Here is an 18,013-nt window from a genome sequence, read left to right as displayed (position 1 = left end):
CTGTTATTTGCACTTTACCTCTGTTGACTCAGTTTATCCTTACTAGTCAGAAGATAGAGACTATAATTATATCCATTGTACAAATGATGAAACTGAGTTACAGAGAGGTTGAATGATTTACATACAGCTAGTAATGGCAGCTAGGGTTTGAACTAAGGCAGCCAAAGACTCCTAATGATATTGGCCTCAGAACGGGCTCCATAGTCCAGTTTTCTACCATAATGCAGAGCAAGAGTGTCTGGTAGGTAACATTCTGAAAATGAGCACCTGGTGAGCCCAAAGGTCTCATTTCGGCAGGCCATCCCTACCACTGGTGGTAGGGCTTTTGAATCCGTAGCAACCTTTCCAGGTTCCTGTTTCCCTTTTTCCCTTTTGTCTCTCCTTCAGTCCTGTCCTTTTCATTCTACATCTGTATCATTTATCTTCTACTTTTCCTTTATCTGAACCCTGTGAAGGGGGCTTGCCCTGAAGACAATGTGAGCTGGGATGGGGACTTAGGGGAATTAGCACCTACCAAACCTCAGGCATTGCATCGGATGCCCTCATGTCCATGTTCTCGCCCCCATTTTGCAGCTGAGAAAGCTAAGGCTCAGAGAGTATAAGTAGTAAGTTACCCACATTCACACCATTGGATTGTACCAGAATTACTATTTGAGTCCAAGTCTGTTTCTAGAGCTTGCTGTCTTCACTAGGGCTGATAAATAGTTGTATGCACTGATAGAGCCATGTTGGTTGTTAAAATACTGAAATGTCTCTGTACCTCTTGGTGGATAGCTTCTCCCAAGCCTCCCATGTGAACTTCTTCCTTCCTCACTCCCCTCCCCGCTTGCCCCCTCCCTCTGCCCCCCAGCCTCCCTGGACCTGCCCATAAGCCAGTAAGTAAAAGGTTCATGCCCACTCTAGCAGGGGCATCAAGGGCCATTCTCCAGTACCAAGCTGGCTGGTAGATGCATCCATGCCCTTGAGGTATTCCTGCTCTGAATCATGCCACCACCACCGTGTAGTATCAAGTATCATGCTGAGTACTGCTTAACATCACTGGGGCAGCTCAGGATGAATGAGAAAATAACAGCTCATTAATGAAACTGCCATTTGGTATCAAATCAGAAATGCTGTGGAGGCTTGGCTGAATTCACTGCCTCCTTTGACAAAGTACAGAATGAGGAATGTTGCATCTGTGGACAAATAGATTTTATGTTTACCAAGACTGAGGTTACTAGAGGAAGTGTTTCCAGCCCAGTCTTCACTCCCACCACCCAAGCCGCTCATGCCAGGGCCCTCCTTCTAGGCATTCAGCCTCTGAGCCCCTTGCTTAGAAGCTCTTCTGCCTCCTTTGCCTGCTGAGGATCCTCAGGCCTCAGAGGTCCACAAGCCTGGCGTTATTTTTAGAATCCTTTCTATTGTACTTGGGTAAAAAAGATTTTTTTTTTGGTTGAGTTTTCATTCCTAACATTCTTTCTTTGGAGAAGGTATTCTGTGTTTCAAAAAGCAACTTACAAATGAACTTTTCTAAAAAGCAAGATAGGAATTTTTCTAATATTCTGGAAGGAGATTAAGTATGATATATCACTCTTGCCCAAATGTTGTTGATTCCTTCCTGTTGTTTTGTGGTTGATGATAAACCCCTAGAAATGTTACCTGTGCCTCTTATTTCTCCAACTTTAAAGTCTTTTAAAGTTTTTACTTTTGCCAATCCTCAGAGATACCCTGTGTACTAGTTAGGATAACCTAAGTAGGAGTAACATATGGACCCCAAAATATTGGTAGCTTATTCAATAGAAATCTATTTCTGGCAATCCTGGTGATGTGCAGATTGGCAGGGTAGCTAACTTCCATGGACTCAGAGATCCAGACTGAGAGTGGCTTTGCCTTTTCCAACACACAAGGTCCAGAGTTGCTTGGGGATTGCTATCTCAGTCAGCCAGAATAGGAAGGAGCCTAGAGGAGAGTGTCTGGTAATATTTTAGGGCCAGGCATCATGGTACACACACTTGATTTCCTCTCCGTCCAGTGGTTAAGTCAAATGGTGATGCCTACCTGCTGTGTGGGAACTATGGTCTTGCTGTGGCCCATAGAAACAGACTTTAAATCCTAGAGAACAAACTGATAGTCACCCAAGGGGAGTTAGGGATGGGTGGGTGAAATAGGTGATGAGCATTAAGGAGGAGACTTATGATGAGAACCGGGTGATGTATGGAAGTGTTGAATTTGTACATGTGAAACTAATATAACACTGTGTGCTAACTATACTGGAATTCTTCTTCCTTTTTTATACTAGAATTAAAATAAAGATGTAATAAAATTTTTTGAAAAAGGAAATAAAAGAAGGAACCTTGATACCAAAGCCATACTGAGAGGAGCTTTTGTTACCTCTCTGGATTAGGCAGGTTCAGAGTTGACCAGGGGGAAGGTGAACATGTTGGTGCATCCACCCAGTTTCTTACTGCTGGACACCACTGAATACCATCATGCATCACTTGGGAGAGGCCTCAGTTCTGGGTCCTGCTGAACACTGACTGGCCTTGTGACCTTGGGCAAGTCACCTGCCTAAATATCAGTTTTCTTATCTAGATCAACTAGTAGATATCTGAGGTATTTCACTGGTTTAAGATGGCATGATTCTAAGAATTTGGCCTCTGGAGATCCTACCGGATAATTACAGCAAGCCACAAAATTTAGAGAGCATATTATAACTGTTATAGCCATTCAGTCTTCAGAAAAAAAGAAAGAAAAGGAAAACTGCACAGATCATCAGTGTTCATTGTTTAAATGCTGTTTATGAAGCAAAAGGATTTATTCTGAGTCAGCCTCATTCGATGGTGAGGTCAGAGGTGAGCAACCACATTAAAATATATTTTTGATTTTAGGAAGGACTAAGGAGGGGGCTCGGTTGAGCGTTGGACTCATGGTGGGCTTGGGTCATGGTCTCAGGTTCTCAAGATCAAGCCTCACACGGGGCTTTGCACTCAACTAAGAGTCTTAAGAATTTTCTCTCCCTCTTCCTCTGCCTCTGCCCCTCCCCACTGCTTGTGTGGTCTCTCTCTCTCTCAAATAGTAAATAAATAAATCTTTTTTTTTTTTTTTAACAAAAGGAAGGGCTAATGAATACCAATCTAATACAACATATGGACCTGTTCACTCTGCATAATTTTAAACTGCCTACTTAATGCTGTCTTATCATTGAACTTCACCTTCTTTGGAATACGGCATTTGGACCTTCACATGCACCCAATATGATTCTCACCCCTTGCAGTGAATTCTTCATTGATGTCTCCTTATCTAAGAATAATATTGCTTCTGAGCAGTAATATTGAAGAGCCAATATTATTCCATATGGAAAAAATGTATCTGTGAAACCAGTTTTAGTTTCTAAGGGGTAGTCATAAGTAGAAAGGAGGTGTTTCGTGGGCAAGTTATATGTTTGTGTGTTTATTATCCACTATGTTGTAAGGAACACTGTATTGTGCACATAAAAACTTTGATACGCTTTGGCCTAGAAAATAGCCATGCCTGGCTATTGTAAAAAACTATTAAGAGCTCACTTGTTCAAAGCAATGGGTTAAGCATTGTGTTCACATTTAGAATATTACCATTAGCTTGGGCTACCTAACATTAGCTAATCTGAATATTATGCCATGTGGGATTCAGTGGGGCAGGGTATAAGCTTCTGGTACTACACTTGGGGCAAAGGAATGAAGAGAAAAAGGGGCCTTGGTTATAATAAAAGCTGTTGTACTATTTATCAAGACACATTTTAAAAAATTCTGAATCCCCAGTGTATCACTTTCAATACATTGCCTCTTACTGGGCCCACACTCACAATAGGCTAAATGACTTGCCAGAGAACTGGGTCAACCAACTTGCCCAATGAGTAGAATTACTGGAACACTGTTTAAAATGAGAGATTTATAGACCCTTCCTTTGGTGGTGCTGATGCAGAAGGTCTACAGCAAGGCCCAGGAATCTGATTTGGACAAACTCTTCAGGTGATGGGCAAGCTTGAGAAACTATGGAGTGCACTGGTCTCCAGCCTTTCAGAAGAGGGTGCTATGAGGGATACCAGGGGATGAGAAGCTCTCCCAGGGGAAGGCCCTGGGGAAGAAGGTCTGGGTGAATATCTAGTGTGGTGGTGGCTTGTCACAGGCCCCCTCCATCAATATGTGTTGTCAATTGAAAATAAGGTTACTTTTGGGAAATGAGCATGTTCTCTCTCAACCCGGGGTATACAGGGAGAGGCAAACCATGTTCACAAGACCACTGGGTGAACATGGAATCACAGCTAGAGGAGAGACATCTAAAATTTAATGGCACCCACCTCCTTGACCTGGTGTACCTCAGTCTGTTTCACAGTAGGCTCATGTTATCTCTGGGCCTGGGACCCTTCTGGAGTCCAGTGACTTTAGAAGTTTCCTCTCTTGATCTGTATGCCAGTGGGCACTGTCAACTTTTACCTGGCCAGCTTTTTCTGGGCTTCCAAAAGGGGAACCACCCTTCCCTCTGATAGTCACAATTTTTCTTTAATTATGTTAATCTTACAGTCAGAGAACCAGGCACACCAGGTGGTCTCTTTCTAGCTGACTTTGCATATCTTTAAATCTAGTGGATTTTGAAGACTGTCTCTCGGGGACTCTTTCCCTGCATTGTAATCTGACTGTACAGATTGTAAAACTTGAAATTGATTTAATAACAGATTTTAAAGTGAGAAAATATATACATTTCGCTATGTGAGAGATGTTGAAATGTAAAATTTGGTGTGTTGTAGAGTAGGAGAAGCAAGCTTCAAGCTACTGAGTAGACCATGCATTGTAGACCTCTAATAAATGTTACTGACTGGATGGATGAATGGCAGAGATTCCTGATCTCCTAGTGGGAGGATCTCTCATTTTAAGACAATGGGATAATTTCAAGAAGATCAAGCTTTAAGTCTCAGCCTACCCCTGAGAAGGCTTTTTAAACAAAAGAATCTCCCTGAGCATCAGTTTCCTTCACTGAAAGTGGGTTTAACAATTTCCCACCTTGCCTGGTTGTTGGGGAGGATTAAAACAAGACACATGGTTTGGTTTTCCTTTCTTCTTTTTTTTAAATCTTATTTATTTTATTATTTTTTTAGATTTTATTTGAAAGAGAGTGAGAGAGATCATAGGGAGAGAGGGAGGGAGAAGTAGACTCGCTGCTGAGTAGGGAATCTGATATGGGGCTCGATCCCAGGACCCTGGGCTCAGGACATGAGCCAAAGGCAAATGCTTAACCGACTAAACCACTTAGGCGCCCAGTATTTTATTTTATTTATATGTTTTTAAGTAATCTCTATATGCAACATGGGACTCCCAACATACAATGCCAAGATCAAGAGTCTCCTGCTGTATGGACTGAGCCAGCCAGGTGCCCCACGCTTAATGCAGTGTCCAGCACATAGCCAGTGTTAAAAATATGACAAATAGTGAAAGAAAAGGGAACGGCATCAACTTTTGATGTGTTCTGCTGGTCAGTAAAGAGGACCTAGAGCAATATAATGCACAAAGTATATTCAAACTTGAGATGCACAAGGTTGGGGTGGGGCCACCCCGAGGCTGCAGTGGGAGTGGGCATGTGTCATTCTACCTGAGGAATTGATCATATCATGAGTTCTGGTTAGTTTTACAAATTCAACCCAGCAAATGCGCTTTGAGCCCTGTTGGTCAAATGAGGGTAGGAGGAGAGTGCTGGGCCATGTTAAATCTCTCGTCTCTGGAACACTTCTGCCCTGGAAAAATGGAGACAGCCACAGAGCAGAATTTCCACGCCCTTCATTTTAAAGTCTGACCTTAGTGAGCGCTTAATGCATTTTAGGGGTTTTCTGCACTTTTCATGCAGGGGATTCAGATTCTGCAGGTGATGTTGGTGAAACCTTCCACTGTCAGCAACCCTGGTCATGTTAGGAAATTCCTGGCAACTCTGAAAATTCTGAGTGGGAGGCTTGTATTTTGACAACATCGTTTCAGCCGACTGGTCTGGTTTTAACTGTTGTGCCTCTCTGAGAGTCAGGGTAGAAAATGAGAACAGGGTACTGCCAAAGTTGAGTGCCTGGCCATGGGTGAATGATTCATAGACCTACTCGCTAATCTATCTATCATAAATTTGACCAGAAAAAAGTAAACATTAAAAACTGCTTGAAATACGGTTGACCCTTGAACAATACGGCTTTGAACTGCATGGGTCCACTTACACATTAATTTTTTTTTCCAGTAACACAGGAAGGTACTATAAATTTCTTTTCTCTAGCTTGATTGTAGGAATGTAGTCTATAATATACATAACATACAAAATATGTATTAATTGACTGTTATCGGTTAAGTTTCTGGTCAATAATAGGCAGAATTAGTTAAGTTTTGGGGGAGTCAAAAGTTATATGTGGATTTTTGGTATTGTAGGGGGTCGGTATCTCTAACTCCCGCATTGATCAACGGTCAACTGTATATAGACTGAAGGAAAACTGAGTTATATATTTCATTTGTAGTTTGGTGTGCTGGAGAATCAGAGTTAGGGGATATTTTGTGCTGCTAGGAGGAATGAGGAATTAAGAAATCAGGAACAAGTGTTCTTTCCACCCAGTAATGAAGGGCCTGACTTAGCAAAACAACACAAATCCTACTTTTGCTCCGCCAAGAGTTTTCCTGATTTGGGTGGGTCCTGAAGGACGGTAGAGGGGATATTTCATGAAACTAAAAAGAACTTTGCTGAATTAAGGTTTTCTCTGCTCTTGTACTGGTCACTTGCATGAGCAGAGTTAGAACCTGCATTTTATATTTAAACAACTCAATCTTCCGGGGCACTCTTGACACATTAAAAAAAATTTTTTTAGATAAAATCTCCAATGTTCACTTCAGATTTTCTCACTTGATACTCTTCAGCACCGTGGGGCTTCAGTTGAGCCTTTTAATCAGGTTCAAAGTTAAATAAGAATAATAAATTGAAGTAACAGCTCAAAACCATAGAGAACATGTCATAGGGCACCGAATGATGAACTGCCAAATAGAATTGTCCCGGCAAGAAGACATTTCACAAATCACAGGTGAGAGAAGACCTTGTTTATGTCTGCTAGTGAAGTGCTGGCCAACTCCTGGCTTTCTGTAGAAATTCTAGACTCCTTCATTCACTCAACAAATATATATTGAGCTACTAGGATGTGTCCGGTGCTATGCTACATGCTACGGATATACAAGTGAGTAGACGGGCACCTGGGTGGCTCAGTCAGTTGAGTGTCTGACTGGGTTTCGGCTCAGGTTGTGGGATTGAGCCCCACACCAGGCCCAGCGGGAGTCGGCTTGAGGATTTTCTCTCTGCTCCTCCCCCACTGCGTACTCCAGCTCTCTCTCTCTCCCTCTCAAATAAATACATCTTAAAGAAAAGTAAGAAAACAGGTAAGGGTCCTGCCCTCATGGAGATTACAGTCTGGTTGGGGACAGCCAGACAGTGAATAAATTAACTCTGTAGTATTTAATTATAAATCACGATGAACCCTATGAGAGAAAACTTACATCAAAATGTAAGAGAAAATGGGGGAGGGGGAACAATCAATTTGGGGTGTTAGAAAATCTCCCCTGAGGAATTAATATTTGAACTGCTATCTAAGAATGGAGTTTACCCCCCAAGGACTTGTTGAAGAAAGACTACCACTGGTCCAGTTTCAGTAGCATCTTTTATTTCCATAAATAATTAGCTTGAAGGATAGAAATAAAAGCCCTAACACAATTTATACTTGTTTTGCATTCTGGGCATTAGGAAAAAAGTCTGTTTGTGATAAGCATATGCTTCCATGCACATACACACACCCTTTCTACTCACACATTTTCCTGCTAACACCCCACCCACAGCTCTCCCATCCCACTTCATAGAGTAATTTTATATAAGAACGTAGGAAAATCATCCCAGATGCCTAGCAGGTCTACCTCAACCTTTCTTAGAAACTCCTGGGGAGGCTCTCAGAGAGGTGGAACTTTTTTTTTTTTTTAAGATTTTATTTATTCATGAGAGACACACAGAGAGAGGCTGAGACAAAGGGCAGAGGGAGAAACAGGTTCCTTGAGGAGAGCCCAATGTGGGACTCAATCCTGGGACTCTAGGACCACAACCTGAGCCAAAGGCAGACGCTCAACCGCTGAGCCACCCAGGCTTCCTGAGAGCTGGAACTTTTGATGGCCAAAAGCTTCGAGTGCCCCCTTCCTGAGTGTGGCCATGACTTCCTGAGAAGCTCACTATGCTCAGGTTACTGTCCCTGAGCCCCCACTGGCTGGAGTCTTCGCTAGTCCAACGTCAGACTTATGTGTGATGTCACAAGTTCACCCTAGCCATTCGCCTTGCTGAATCCTGTGTCCTGGAGCTATATCAAGAAATAATTGAGGAAATAATGACTTTTCAGCTCACACTGACATCATTGATTAGACAGGATAATATGTGGCCTTAAGCAGGACCTGCAGAATTAGACTGCCTGGGCTGGAATCCCCACTTTGGCACTGCCTCCCTGTGTGGCTGTGGACAGCTCACTTCTCTGTGAGTATAAATCTGAGACATCGTCACCTGAAACTCTGGGTCAGATGTCTTTTTGGAATCCAGAATATTTCAGATTTTAGAAAGATAATAGATTGCATGTACTCTACTTGGCTTAATGCTACTGGCTGGGTCTGGGGCAACATCCTATAATCAAACCCATCACTATTTCTTCAGCGAAGCCTTTGGATACTCAGACATACTGGAAGAAAGGTAGTCTGTGGAGTCTCGTTCGAGTCTGGAGGGTCTAGATTTGGTTGCTAAATGACTTCTAAAAGATACATGGTTTTCAGAGTTGTGGTATCTCCCTTACAGGTGATGTGTATGTCTTGGAGGATTCAGTGAGAATACATAGGTAACGTGCTGAGACCAGGAGGCACCCACCCAGCACACGTGAACTGTTACTATAAATCACACTTGTTACTGTAAAGCCATTATAGACAGAGTAGAAATTCAATCTATATGTCATTTTCTTCTCTTCTCCCTTCCAACAAATGGGCCTTGACTGTGTGCCAGGCACACTGCTAGGTGCTACAAGACGACAAATGGCAGGCAGACACGGCCCCTGCCTTATAATACAGTTATTGCACCTGTGGCCACATACACTGCTGGCTCTTTTCTTTTCTTTTCTTTTCTTTTCTTTTCTTTTCTTTTCTTTTCTTTTCTTTTCTTTTTTTATGATTGCTTTGCATATCCTACTTTTTCCTAGGTATTTTCCATGTTGGGCTATTTGAATTCTGTTAGAGTCAGACTATCCCCTAGATACACTGTCATGCAGTGGTACGTCGTCAAACTGCATTTTAAAAGGAAAGCGGACAGGAAATAATGACACGTGACATATGTAACTGGAAATGGTTCTCGGGCAGGAAATTATAGTTGAGACAGCCATGAGAGGAAGTATATTTCTGTTGAATGAGCACTGATGGCAAGACTGAGTGTAGTTGTTACTCAGACAGGCTTCTGCTGAGCTTATCCCATGTACCAGGCACTGTGCTGGATCCTGAGATTAATAGAAGTGAATCAGGTAGGCTCTGTGCATCTTTAAGTGACCCAGTATTTGCTGATGTTCACGATTTTGGCGTGAGTCTGGAGAAGCCAACCAAACTTTCCAAACCTGTGTACTTACCTTCAAAACAAAGGCTGGTTCAGTTGGTAGTGTGTGTGACTCTTGATCTCAGGGTCATAAGTTCAAGCCCCACGTTGAATTTAGAAATTACCTAAAAATGAGATCTTAAAAAAAAAATGCTGGAGTAGGTTATAAGTTTTTTAAGGCCCCATTTTACCTTGAAAAGTCTGTGGTCCTGGGCACCTGGGTGACTCAGTCTGTTTAGCGTCTGCCTTGGGCTCAAGTCATGATTCCAGCGTCCTGGGATGAGTTCCGCATCAGGCTCCCTGCTCTGCGGGAAGCCTGCCCCTCCTTCTGCCTCCCCCTAGCCCCAGTCTCTCATGAATGAATAAAAAATAAATAAATAAATAACCTGTGGTTTTAAAGAATTACTAAACTGACTTGTTGGTCAAGCACTGTCCACCACTCTGGGATTTAAGTAAAGCATAGGGACTTCTATTGCAGTAAGAGAGGCTTTATTCAAGTAGACCTTAAGAAGGATTGGTCGACAGCGACAAAGTGTTGGAACGTGTTTCATTCAGGTTTATTAATCTCTGCAAGCAGGGATGTTTCATTTCTCACAAAAATGAGTATTGACTAGTTTTAGACTCTGTTTCAGAAGAGAAAGCCCTTTTTTTCATGGACCTTATATTTCATGAGGGCATAGAGATAATTAAAAGTGACAAAAATGAATACATAATGTAATTTCAGATGATTACAAGCGCAAAGGAAAAAATAAAAAATAAAGATAGGAAAAAGGAAAGAGAGTGCAGGCTTGGTGATTGGAGGCTTGTTTTCAAGGAATGGTCAGAAATGACACTTAGAGGAGGTGATATTACAGCAGATACCTGAATCCAGTCTGAGAGAAAGCCAGACTGGGAAAGGAAACTCCAGGCAGCGGTGATCTCTGCTAAGGCAGAGAGGTGAGAAGGAGTTGGCAAGTTGGAGGAACAGCCAGGAAGCTGGTGGTGGGCCCAGAGAGAGTAAGGGAGTAGGGAGAGGGGCAGAAGGGAAGCAGAGACAGCCCTGCAGGCTCCTGGAGGGGAGCCCTGGGAAGGACTTTGGGTTTTATTCCAAGTAGAAGGAGAAGCCATTGGAAGATTTTGAGAAGGAAAGTGACATGATAGGATTTTTTTTTTTTTTAAAGATCACTCTACTAGAATATGGATTCAGCAGCCATTTATCAGGAGTTAGTGTAACCCTCGTGTAAGTTCATTTAGTCCAACGTGATACTGTTACAGTGTGGACTAGATGAATTTTTTAACAGTTGAGATACAGCATCTATATCTATTTTTTTTCTCTATGTTCCTTTTTTTTTCATAAAAGGCCTTATATGAAGATGGATTGCTTTCTAAAGGGAAAATGTTGCCATTTTTGAGCTAATGCTTGTCCTTTTATCTTTTTTTTAAATTAAAAAATTTTAAATTTTATTTTAGAGAAGGGAGGAGAGGGAGAGGGAGAGGGAGAGAGAGAATCTTAAGCAGGCTCCACTCAGCCTGGAGCCTGACATGGGGCTCAATCCCACGACCCTGAGATCATGACCTGAGCCAAAATTGAGAGTCAGATGCTTAACCGACTGAGCCCCCCCAGGTGCCCCAGCCTTTTTCTTCTGTAGTGCAACTTTTGAAAAGATAGGCTCTTCGGTGCTCCCTCCTCCCTGCTTTTTATCCTTTCCCGGCTGCTGCTTTCGTCCCTCCCTTCTTTCTTTTAAACAGATGCTTTGTGTTTCCTAAGACACCTGGATCCCCTGCACACCAGTGTTAACAGAGGCCAGTGTTTGGGGAGGGTGGCTTGGTGGTGGCGGTAGTTTTTTTCAATATGCATAGATATCTTGGGAATATTGTACAAGGTGGTGGAACTGAAATTTTCAGTTCTGTTTTCTGGACACCCATCTTGTTTGAGACATATGCTTGCTTCTGTGATGCTGGCTTCATGCTGCAAAAGTGAAAGCGTGTGCTAGAGTGTGTTAAAAGTAAGCAACGACTTAGACTGCACCAAACCGCCTTTGGAACTTGGCAGCCTCCGACCAGATGGATTTTGTGGTAACCCTGTTTTCTTAGGTATTTACTGCTTGGCCATGACACAAGCCCATCAGGCCCCACACACAATCTTGTGGTGGCCTATACACTCACCCTCCGTTTCCCCTGAGAAGTATCCAGGGCCAAGCTGGGACGGCCACCTGAGTTAATAACTGTCCAGTTTGTGCTCAGGAAATATACGTCAAAGCCACAAGAGGGCAGCTTGTGCAGTGAATCTGGAGGTAAAAAGTGCTGCTCTCCAGACATGGCATGATGAGGGGGGAAGCCTTTGAAATTGTTCAAAATGTTTCTTGTATAAGGAAGCTTTTATTTTATTTTTTAACATTGTTAGCCAACTTTGTCCACTCCAAGAAACAATGTTTTTAGAGTTTAAAAGATTTAAAAAAATTTTTTTTTTTTTTTTATGAGAGAGAGAGAGAGAGAGAGAGAGACAGAGGAGCAGGCACAGGCAGAGGGAGAAACAGGCTTCTTGCAGGGAGCCTGATTTGGTACTCGATCCCAGGACCTGGGATCATGCCCTCAGCCTAAGGCAGATGCTCAACCACTGAACTACCCAGGGATTCCCTGGAGACTAAAAGATTTAAGGCAAGTTCTTTTACACAAATCTATTTGGAATAAGTATCTGTTTTCCCTTGAGTGTCCCTTTTTCCTGGTGGCCCAGCTTCCTTCTATCTTTCCTGAAATATAATTTACATATAAAAAAATTCACACAATCTTTAGGGCTACGTGGAATACATCCAGCCGAGGAACCACTGCCTGAGTTAAGATAAAGAAATTTCCGTCTCTCTTGAAAGCTCTCCTGTGCCCCTTTGCAGTGTGTCTCCTTTTGCAGGTTTTACAGTCCCCTTGAATCTTTAATCTTTGAAAAATGTTTACCAGAGACAAAGTATTTTTATAAATTTAAAGTAATGGTCATGCACAAATACTAGAACTTTTTTAAGAGGTGGTGTGAGTGTTCTGGAGAGACCAAGGGGATCAGAGGCAGCTCCTTTCCAAGGCAATCATATACCTTTTTTATCCTGTGGTTGTGGTTGTTGTTTTAACCTGGTTCATATTCACTGAGAGGGAGCAGTGTCCTTAATTGCACAGGCATTAATTATCCACTTATTTTTTAAAGTTTATTTATGCTTTCATAATAGCTAACATTTATTGCACTTAAATACTTTTATTAATGAGTTGAAGAAATCCTCCCTGTAAGGGAAGTGCCATTACCATCTACTTACAGATGGGGAAACTGAGGTACAGGCACACGTGGCTCTGACAGATCAAAAACACGAGTGGAGTTCATTTCCTGATGTGAAACGTAAGATAAATGAAATTCAAAGTTTCTTAAGAAATGCATGATCTCATTGATCAAAGTAGTGCTGGCTTTTTAAAAAAATCAAATAAAAACAGTGCTTCTCTTTAAAAACATAATGTCCCCAGGCAGTGTCATCCATGGCCACCCATCCCCCCATGATGATTCCAATTCTATATCCCTGACCTTGACCACTAAGTATCCCTATGTCTGTTTCCCTGGTTCCTGCCTTGATGGGTCACCTTGCCTGGGCCTCTTCTGCATTGTGGTCAGAGTGATCTTTCTAGCAGGCGGTTCTGGTAAAGTCGCCTTCCTGATTAAAATGCTCCATTGGTTCACTGTGCAATAAAATGTGAGCTCCTGGTTCCTTGCCTTGTTCAGCTGTACTCCCTGCTGCTCTCCATGGCCCACCCTGAGTCCAGCTAGTTGTCATTTTCCAAAGATGCTGTGCTCTCTGGTCCCCACACCCAGGACTAGCTGTTCCTTCGGTCTGGAAAGTGCCCTCTCCTCCATCATCCCTGTCTGCCAGGCCCTCAGAACTTGGCTCATACCTTCCTCAATTAGCCTTGACAGAGTTGGAATCATCTTCTTCTCCACTGACCTTGCCCCTTGTGTATTATAGCCAGTGTCACATTACTTTATAATGCCCCCCCCCCACCTCTGTGCATTTCTAGCCTAGCTCAGCACCTGGATTCCCCCATCCAGACCATTCTATACCATATAGGCCCACAAGATGCATATTTTATTCACCACTGCTGTGCCCAGTGTCTGGCACAGAGCCTGACCTGTAGTAGGTGTTCAATTAATATTTATTGGAAGCATCAATGGTAGGTATTTTTAAATGTCAGATTGCAGTGCATTAGCCCAGGGATCGCAAACTGACAGGTCACCGGCATCATCAAGCCATGGACATATTTGTACGGCCTCACAGTATTTTTGATACCTGTAGGTAGAGCCTGCTGTCTCCTGCTTACCACTATGTTACCCTATTTCTTGTCCTTGGGTCACTTATTTGTTACCTGCCTGGTCCTGGGACATAAGGTTGAAAGCTGCAGGGTGTATGAGTGTGCTAGGCCTGCTGTAACAAAGTACCACAGACTGGTTGGCTTAAACAACAGAAGTTTATTTTCTCATGGTTCTGGAGTTCTGAAGGCTAGAAGTCCAAGATCAAGATGTCAGCCTGTTTGGTTTCTTCTGAGGTTTCTCCTCTCGGTGGGCAGACAGCTGCCTTCTTGCTGAGTCCTCACATAAACATCCCCTGGTCTGTGTGCGGATGTCCTAATTTGCTCTTATCGGGACACCAGTCATGTTGCATTAGGGTCCCCCTAGATGAACTCCTTTAACCTTAATCGCCTCTTTAAATCACCCTGCCTCCAAACATAGTCGTATTCTAACATGCAGGGGGCTGGGACTTCAGATGAATTTGGGTGGCAGGAACACTTCATCTCGTAATAGGCAGAAACACAAACTGGCAACTACTGTGCTCTTTGCCTGGTGTCTGACGGGTGTTTTATAACAAGTTAATAAAGGCAAGTGCAGGAACCGTCCGAGAGCAGTTTGCTCACCAAGGCAGAATCTGGAGACACATGTCATGCATCTGCTCAGACACCTGATCTCTACTATAATCACTTCGATCTTGGGACCATATTCATGTTTCTTAAACATCTGATGTTCAGTTAAAACACCAAGTAGAATTTAGGTGCTTTTCAGTTTGGAAATCTATATCCTTTCATCCTGTGCACTCCAAAAACTGACATCTGGGTTGCAACTCTTGTCTCTACTATGGAATCAGTGGACAGTAGAGGTAAAAGCCGTCCAACGACAGGGCCCCGCCTCCGTGTGCCGTGAGCAAACAGCCGGGCCCTTTATTACCCTTGAAACCAGCACTCGTGACACAGATTGGACTCGGGAAGCAAGTCAAATGCCAAGTTTCTGTGGGTCAAAGTTCCTTCAAACACTGTATGTTAATCAAAAGCTCAACCTTAGTTAATTAGGCATTTTGTTGGGAAGAACTTTGGAACAAATGGTCACTGAGTTGGGCTGCAGGAGTTAGCAGAACCCTGATTTTGGTTTCCAGCACTTGGTCGTGGGCTTGTGGTCTTTCTTGGAGGGCGCGGGAGTGAGACTCTTACTGGGTTTCATTCATTCTTGGTGGAGTGATAGCATAATAAAACCTGCTGTACAGGGGCGCCTGGGTGGCTCAGTTGGTTAAACGCCTGCCTTCAGTTCCGGTCATGATCCTGGGGTCCTGGGTTCGAACCCTGGGTCCAGTTCCTTGCTCAGTGGCGTGTCTGCTTCTCCCTCTCTCTCTCTGCCCCTCTGCCCCCTGCTCGTGCGTTCTCTCTCTCTCTCTCAAACAAATCCAATCTTTATAAAAAAATAAAAGAAAATCAGTGGTACAGAGCCTGGCTAATCAAATGTATTTACTTAAAGATGAAGCTGAATAGTTATAGGGTATTCTAGGGCTTCCAAAGGTAAAGAGACATTTAAAACACTGACAGTTCACAATGCTTTAACATATTTTCAGTGTTTGGTGATTTACCCTAAAAGACCACAAGCAAATGCACCTCTGCAGAAGGAAATTTAAATGACTGTAATAATCACAGCTGTCCTTCACTGAGTTTTCTCTCATGAGACCCTAAGGGCTTCATATCTGTCATCTTATTTATTGTCACAATGTCTTTAATAGGTGGGTAATATTAGGCCCATATTAGATGAGGAATACAAGGTTCAGAGGGGTTGAGTAACATGCCTGGGATCACCCAGCTAGCAGGCAGTAGGTCTGAGTTTTGAGCATGTGGACAAACCCTTCCTTGTTACGCCACCTCTCTCTACATTACTCTCTTCTCATCAGAGTCAGATTTTCTTCCTTGAACATTCTTTTAGCTAATATGAACCCACATCGCCTTGTAGAATTGGCAAAAGCATGTGTCCTATTTTTTCTGTGTATTTGGGCCAGTGGAAATTTCCTATATGACTGGGTTATGTGCTTCTCCTTGTACCATGCACACACGAAGGGTATATGATGATAATTAAACCCCACATTTCTTCTTACCCCTCCTCCCTCATTACTCTTAGTGGCCACTAGTTGCATCCTCCTCATTCGCCATCTCTGGGTCAATAGAGTTATCCTTTCAATTTCATAGTTCAGTAACAGGCATTCGGGGGGCACCTTGCACCAGGTCACCCAAAGGAGACAGCCCTTCCTGGGCTCACTAAGGCGGTTTGGTAAGTCAGGCTGGCTTCATTTTCACCATGGCTCAAATGAACGTAATCCAAGGGTGGAAAAAAAGTAGGTGAACGTTACGTGGTGACATTCAAATGCTCGTCCTTTATGATTATTTTTTTAAAAACCAGTCCGTATTATTTTTGCCTTTGGGTGTTTGCGTAGCTTAACCAGGCCAGCATGCTCTCTATTGTATAAGCGTGAATGGCCCAGAAGACTCCCACAATCACAAATGACAGTACTACATGTGAGTGACTTTGTATTTCTCAAAGAAAGAAATTTGATTCTAACATTGAAAGAAAAACGAATTGTTTTGATAACTTCATACAATGATTTTGAGATTCATAGCCCTAGAACCTCATAAGCAGTGGTACTGGCCCTTGGGACAGCCTGTGTGAGATCATGGAGCAGCCTCCCAGGCAGCCAGTCCCCAAATCACTCTTACCCAAGACCAGGTTCCCCTCCAGCAATCAACATTGTAGGATTTGCAACTAATACTTCTTCCTATGCCTCAGAATGATTTGTTAGCATCCATTTATCTGTGAATGAATCCGAAGCCACATCATTCGTGTTAAATTCATGGGAAAATACATCTTTCTAGAGTCGGTGTCATAGAATGAGCAGGATTCCTCAAGCCACATGGATCAGGTTTATATAGGCGTTAATATTTGCATAACCTCCATATTATAGGGCCCCATGAATGATACTACACTAATCCCGAAATCAGTATGGATACAGGAAAACTGGTTTATAAACATTTTCTGAGCACCTACTACATGCCAGGCTCGGTGCCCAGGTATTGGGTAATTAAGAGATTAAGACAGAAAGATTAGATTTCTGCTCCTAGGCAGCTGGTCTAAGATTCAGGGCAAATATTAAATAAAAAAAGAGTAGAGGCACCTGGGTGGCTCAGGTGAGCACCCAGCTCTTGATTTTGGCTCAGGTCATGATCTCAGGGTTATGGGATGGAGCTCCGTGTCGTGTTCTGCACTCAGTGGGAAGCCTGCTTGAGATTCTCTCTCCCTCTCAATCCTTCTGCCCCCTCCCCCTCTCTCTAATTAATCTTAAAAAAAGAAAAAAAGTAATGAGTGGGCTGAAAAATTATAAGGAATTCAGGGGGTTTAAAACCAGAGGACCTAACTTAAGTAAGAGATGTGACCAGGAGGGAAGGTTTCTTAGAATCTAAGTGGTGTTTTAAACCAAAGAAGAAAGAATGATTTGCTAGGCAGGGGGAACTTGGGGGCAGGTAGTAGTGATGTACTAAATGAGGAACAACCTTTGTGAGGGTCTCAACTTAGAAGAGTGTCAGCTTCCAGGAGTAAGCAATGAACCTAATTGGGCAAGAGGGAGAGGGAGAGGGTTCCAGATGAATAGAAGATGTCTTTTGTAAAATAAGGACTAACTTAAATTTTTGGAAGGATCTGCGAAGCCCCTTAGAGATTGATTTCAAACTGGTCAGATGTTTTGGTTTTATGGTTCAGACATCAATTCTTCCTTCTGTATTAGCATTATATTCTAGAGCTGGATCCCAAGTCCTGTTTTCTTGCCAACCCTTTGAATTCTCTCCAAATCTATGTTCTTAATTTCCTTCACCCTCCCACAAGAAGGTGACTGGGGAAGGGTGATCATTGGCATTGTATATGATCCTCCCCCCACACCATCCAAATGCTAGATTAAAAAAAAAAAAGTTTAAACAGGACAGACAGAGGCCAGCTACTTGACCCTGCTTCCACTCTTGGACCATTATGAGTTATTCAGGTTTCAAGTCTTACTGTTCTATGTTGACATTTCTATCAAGAGTACTGCCGAGCTGAGCACCT

The 18,013-nt window shown here is 42.9% G+C and overlaps 1 protein-coding gene across 4 annotated transcripts in view; it reads left to right on the top strand.

Moving 5' to 3' along the window:
• The window catches only part of RBM47 (RNA binding motif protein 47), a 151,438-nt gene that overhangs the window by 49,378 nt on the left and 84,047 nt on the right, over nt 1–18,013 (top strand). The gene's annotated exons all lie outside the window — the stretch shown is intronic.

The sequence above is a fragment of the Nyctereutes procyonoides genome, unplaced genomic scaffold, assembly GCF_905146905.1.
Source record: "Nyctereutes procyonoides isolate TBG_1078 unplaced genomic scaffold, NYPRO_anot_genome, whole genome shotgun sequence".
Classification (NCBI taxonomy): domain Eukaryota; kingdom Metazoa; phylum Chordata; class Mammalia; order Carnivora; family Canidae; genus Nyctereutes; species Nyctereutes procyonoides.
This window is presented reverse-complemented; position numbering and strand designations above follow the sequence as displayed.